The sequence below is a fragment of the Papilio xuthus genome, unplaced genomic scaffold (assembly GCF_000836235.2).
Source record: "Papilio xuthus unplaced genomic scaffold, Pxut_1.1 DF826933.1, whole genome shotgun sequence".
Classification (NCBI taxonomy): domain Eukaryota; kingdom Metazoa; phylum Arthropoda; class Insecta; order Lepidoptera; family Papilionidae; genus Papilio; species Papilio xuthus.
Window position 1 is genome coordinate 5,683,920 of NW_013531716.1, and position 5,450 is coordinate 5,689,369.

General features: G+C 33.9%; 1 long non-coding RNA gene across 1 annotated transcript; it reads left to right on the forward strand.

Moving 5' to 3' along the window:
• The first annotated feature begins 561 nt into the window (after window positions 1-561).
• Window positions 562-4,622, forward strand: LOC106122282 (uncharacterized). Its single transcript, XR_001228092.1, has 3 exons — window positions 562-2,085; window positions 2,239-2,367; window positions 3,013-4,622. It is a non-coding gene; the product is annotated as an uncharacterized LOC106122282 (long non-coding RNA).
• Window positions 4,623-5,450: the final 828 nt, after the last annotated feature.

Genomic DNA, 5,450 nt, shown 5'->3' on the forward strand with positions numbered 1-5,450 from the left:
ATTAGCGCTGGCGTGGGAAGGATATATTGATTAATGTAGTTAAATGTATTATACTATAAAATACCCGCATAGGAAAGAGTAAGGAGCAAAAAGTTTTGTAGGTTTCATTATCTGCTTAAGAAAAATAATAATTTGTAAAATTTTTAACATTACCTTCTTAATACGAGTCATGATTAGATATCTCTATCTAATCATGACTCGTATTAAGAATAAAATATCTCTATTTTATATACATACCAACTGTTACCCGCGACTTTGTCCACGCGGAGTAAAAAAAAAATAGTAGCTGTAGTGTATGCATAAACGTAGTGTTGTTTGTCTCGAGCGTACACGCCATAAGTACATGCCGGAGAGAGGGGACGTCAGTCGATGTCAGACCTTTGAGCCGGCAACACGTGTCGGTACGTGAACGAGCCAAATATAGCACAACGAATGCTACATTGGCGACGAGGATAAAACCGTAAGTACGGAAATAAATTGTATTTGAAAAAAAAAGGAAGGAGAAGACCAATGTGTAAAAAAATAACATTTAAGTAGTTGATGGACCAAAGTATTGTTTAAATTATTTTGCCTTACCTTACAAAAAAAAAAATTAAATAGTAGGTAATGGATTGCCAAAAATAGCAACAGTCTTCTCTGTTTACATATGATAGTTATTTGTAAAACGTGGCCTTAAGTTGTTCCTAGCCGTGAATATTTTAAAAACGGTTCGGAATGTAAACTTAACCAATTGAATATCGAAATAAGATCACAATATTTGACTATCGGAGAAACAGATTCATTGCTGTGCTCGTCCGTCTAAGTTGTTCACTACAAAGTGCACTACGATGTCACATCGAAATACATGTGCAAGCGACAAATTAATTCCGGTCTATTGATGAAGCAGGAAATGAATAATGAATAAGAAAAGAAAATATCGAACTATTACAATGATAAAATAAACATTACTTTACTACGAGGGTAGTATATCCACGACATATACATATATTGTCATGATTTCGACCAAAAACAATAATCAAATTCATTTTTAAGACTGTCTTCGACCTATGGTTGACAAATAGTGTGTAGATGGATAATAGCATTCGGCGATGTTAATCTCGGTCAACCTTATGTGTATACATAACTTCAATAACATAGGTACAGTCACCTCCAATAAAGTGTAAGTACTTTCGCACTTTCGCTTTCAACTTTCGCACGAACAGCGGCGGTTGTATAGACGAGATAAAGCGACGAATGGCAATCACTAGGTCAGCGATGGAGAAATTGCAAAGAATGCAAAGAAAAAAGAACTCGGTTTGTACGATCGCTTGTACTCTCCATATTCCTTTATGCGTCGAAAACGTGGATCCTACGAGAGGGAGAAAAAGAAGATAGACGCGCTCGAGATGTGGTGCTGGAGAAGAATGCTGAAGATACCTTGGACCACCAATGTACTAAAAAGGCAGCGACTAGGTGGCGTCTGGTAAAGTAGGTCATTGATACTTGATGACCATGACCAATCTGACAAAACTGTAACGACGAAGAAGAAGAACTTTCGCACTTGTCTACAGAGTATAGCTGACCATTAAATTGGTTAAATCATTGATGTCTTGCAAATATAAAAGAACCACGGCTGACCATTAAATTGGTTAGATCATTGAAGTGTTACAGGTATAAAAGCACCACGGCTGACCATTAAATTGGTTAGTTCATTGAAGTGTTACAGGTATAAAAGCACCACGGCTGACCATTAAATTGGTTGGATGATTTGTGTCTTACAAGTATGAAAACATGTCTAAAGACATAAAAGCACTACGGCTGACCATTAAATTGGTTAGATGATTCATGTCTTGCAAACATGAAAGCTGCATAGCGGACCATTAAATTGGTTAGATCAGTCATGTCTTACAGACGTGAAAGCAGCACGGCTGACCATTAAATTGGTTAGATCATCTAATCGTTAAATCGATAAGTTCATTTACAGCCTGAAAAGTTGTCAAGTACATAAATTAAGAAGATTGAAACCCTGATCGATAAATTGATATTACGAGTGGTAAGAAGTTTGAAGCTAAAATTTGTGTGAAGCAAACTGTTCACTAAATTAAGGTGAGAGGTATCTAAATTAAGGTGAGAGGAAATACATTATCTACAATAAAATCAAAATAATGACTATTAATCAACTATATGCCTACAGTACATGTTTTATAATTAGAAAAACCATCAACAAAACAAATCATCAATAACATGTCGTTTGTGAAGTTACAGATTAATAAACGCAGCACTCGGCGAGCAAGTCTAATTGTTGTGCCGAAAGTGAGTGGAAAGAGATATATGTATAACAAACGAAGGAGTACAGCTTCATAAGTTGTTACTGTCATCTTTATAAATGTAAGTTCAGTTAATCAATTTAAATCTAAGCTACCTGAATACATTTTAGATTTTGTAAATAGGTAAAGTAAATTTAAGTCAAATCAATGGCGACTATATTATGTACATTGTCCGATATTGTTTTCAAGTAAGTGACTATTCCTTTGTCTTTTTGAGAAGTAATTCTTTTAACCCTGTTATAAGCACCTTACTACAAAATACGTAGTACAAAATTATATAAAATGTGATTGACTGTTAGTCACGTTTTGTTATGAATATTTACAATATGTATAACGCAATTTCTAATATTATATTGCCAGTTACTAAAGTCATCATAATTGGCTTTATTAACGAATCCGTGGCTAATGCTGGATTGGTGAAGTTTCCAGAGATACTATTAACTACGAGTATATGTAAGTTCAAATCTCGTGATGTACTGTGCACTAAACGAATTTCGATTCAATAATTGTGAAACAGATACGTAGTTTCCGTTTCCGGCGATAGATGACTCTGTATTTAAAATACATCTGAAATTGATTTTATTGCTCTAATTTGGTAAAAATAAGAGCGGAAACGTGTTTTTCTTTGATAATGACATGCTACAGTTGTCGTAAAATATAATAAATAAAGGTAAGTGTTTTCTTTCTGAAATAGCTTTATTTATAGCATAATTATTGGACCAAGTCATGGAGGAATTCATTGTAAAAGTCGCTGTTAAGGCAACTCCTCGCTGAGGACACACTAGTCGCAGTCGGGGTATGTTGAAGCTGGATTTTGTTATCAATAACCCGCAAAAAATTGGTGAGTAAACTTGAATTAAGTTTTAACGGCTTTAAACTCAATTTAGGGAGTAGAAATACCGATTTATGAAATACTGAACCAAAATCGCACTATGGACTTATTAAAACGACTTTAGCACACCGCCTAAAAGTGTGTTTAAAATCAGAGAGATCTTGTTGACATATAATTTTACTTTTAAATGGCATTCCATTTGGATTATTATGAGCTGAAAAAAAACGATTGTGGAATAAAATGCTATCGCTTAGTTCTACTAACTTAACTATTTTCATACATAATATCTACTGTTTGATTGTAAATAACATTAGAGAATAAACGGCAATGACAAGTTCATTTGCTGACCTGTGAAAAGAAGGGACAAAGAGTTTGTCTCTTTATGTTTATTTATGTTACGCTTATATTGAAAAAGACTTTTACTATGTTCAGAGTAGTCATTAGCAATTCATTGTTACATATAGGTTGAACATCTGATAAATTGAAAACTTATAGTGGCATTTAAATATTGTACATCAAGTTAAATATAAAGTTCAACATAATTGAATACCGTCAGTGACTCTGTGTTGTGGGTTGAAAGATCTCAAATAAGCTGGGAAATAAATTTGGTAATTAAATATAAAAAAGGTATAAGTCTTGACTTTTGAAACCTTCATTCAATAGAAAATATAACATCTTTGAAGGAGAAGAAACATTAAATTGTTAACATAGTAAGTTAGTCATTTTCAGGTTAAGTATTAGAAAAAGAAAATTATCATTGACTATTCCATAATATAGAACATTCTTATTGATGCGTGGGTGGCTTCATCTGTCTGTCTGTCTATCTGACCTTCTTTCAAGCGGGAACTGCTGGGCCAATTTGGATGAGGTTTGGTACATTGATGGACGGGAGCCTGGGACCATTGTCATGGACTGATTTTGATGTATTGGAATATGTGAATTTTGTGCGAGTATTTAGTGGGTTTAATATGTTTCAGTATAAAACTTAATAATATTAAGTGATTAGCCTAAGTGATTGAAATGCTATACAAGTCAGTATTTCGTGCGAGCGAAGTCGCGGGCACAGTTACATCAGTTACAGCTTTTGGTGTTCCAACCAACTAGTACTGTGTCTACAGTGCATAGCATTCATAGTACAGAGTAAAATTTTATTATTACTACTAGCGTAAATTATCACGTCTAGGATACATTCAAACTGTTAAGTACTTTTAAGTACTGTTAATTATTAAACATTACTTTTTAGCAAAATATTTGGTTTCGACATTAATAATTTACACAAAGATAACAAAGTAAGCGTCAATTAAAATCCTGCTTCCCATACGGTAGAGACAGGTATTGATGGCGATATTGAAGTTCGGAATATTTTAACGTGACAAATGCCAAGACGAAAATAAGTTTATTTAAAATGAATTGAGGGACACTGGCGCGTTCTAAATAACAAATGGAAGGAAGTAGAGCATATAGAAGGAAGAAATAATGGAAACTTGGAAGATAAGTATAGGATGGTAACAAATATCTATGCAGTTGTTGTTAAAATAATTATTAAGTGAATTTATAGAAAAATGTTATTGAATCTAAGTTTATTAAACTTACAAAATGGATATACATGTAGAAGTGTAGAGAAACTTAGAAAATCGAATTTTATGTATACTTGTATTCTATTAATTGATAGTTTTAGAATACAAGTACCTATACTTAGCAAGATTAAATATATTAAAAAAAGGAAGGGATGTAGTGTATGCATAAACGTAGTGTTGTTTGTCTCGAGCGTACACGCCATAAGTACATGCCGGAGAGAGGGGACGTCAGTCGATGTCAGACCTTTGAGCCGGCAACACGTGTCGGTACGTGAACGAGCCAAATATAGCACAACGAATGCTACAGTAGCCAAAGTGTCCTTCCAGAGTATGTACTACATCATTGCTAAATTGCGTCGAAATCCATACAAAGGTTCTGGAGATATCTTGTAACAATTGTCCATTCACCCATCCAAACATTCGCATTTGTAACATTAGTAAAATTTGGTGTTTAACCGACCACTGCGGGTTTAGATCAGGTGGAAGTTTGAACGTTTACGACCGTAAAGTTTTGTACGTGCTTCTTCTTTTTTATACAAAAAAACATTAAAAAGCTGTTAAACGTTGTTAAATGGAATGTGATAAACAATTTTTGTACATTCCATTTAAGGCTTTCTTAATGGTCATTCTTTTGTTTTCACACAGACTGTCATCTCATAACTCAATGATAGCTGAGTTTCATAATACATTAATCATTAGTCTGCTTTTATCATAACCACGAGAGGCAATGAACTT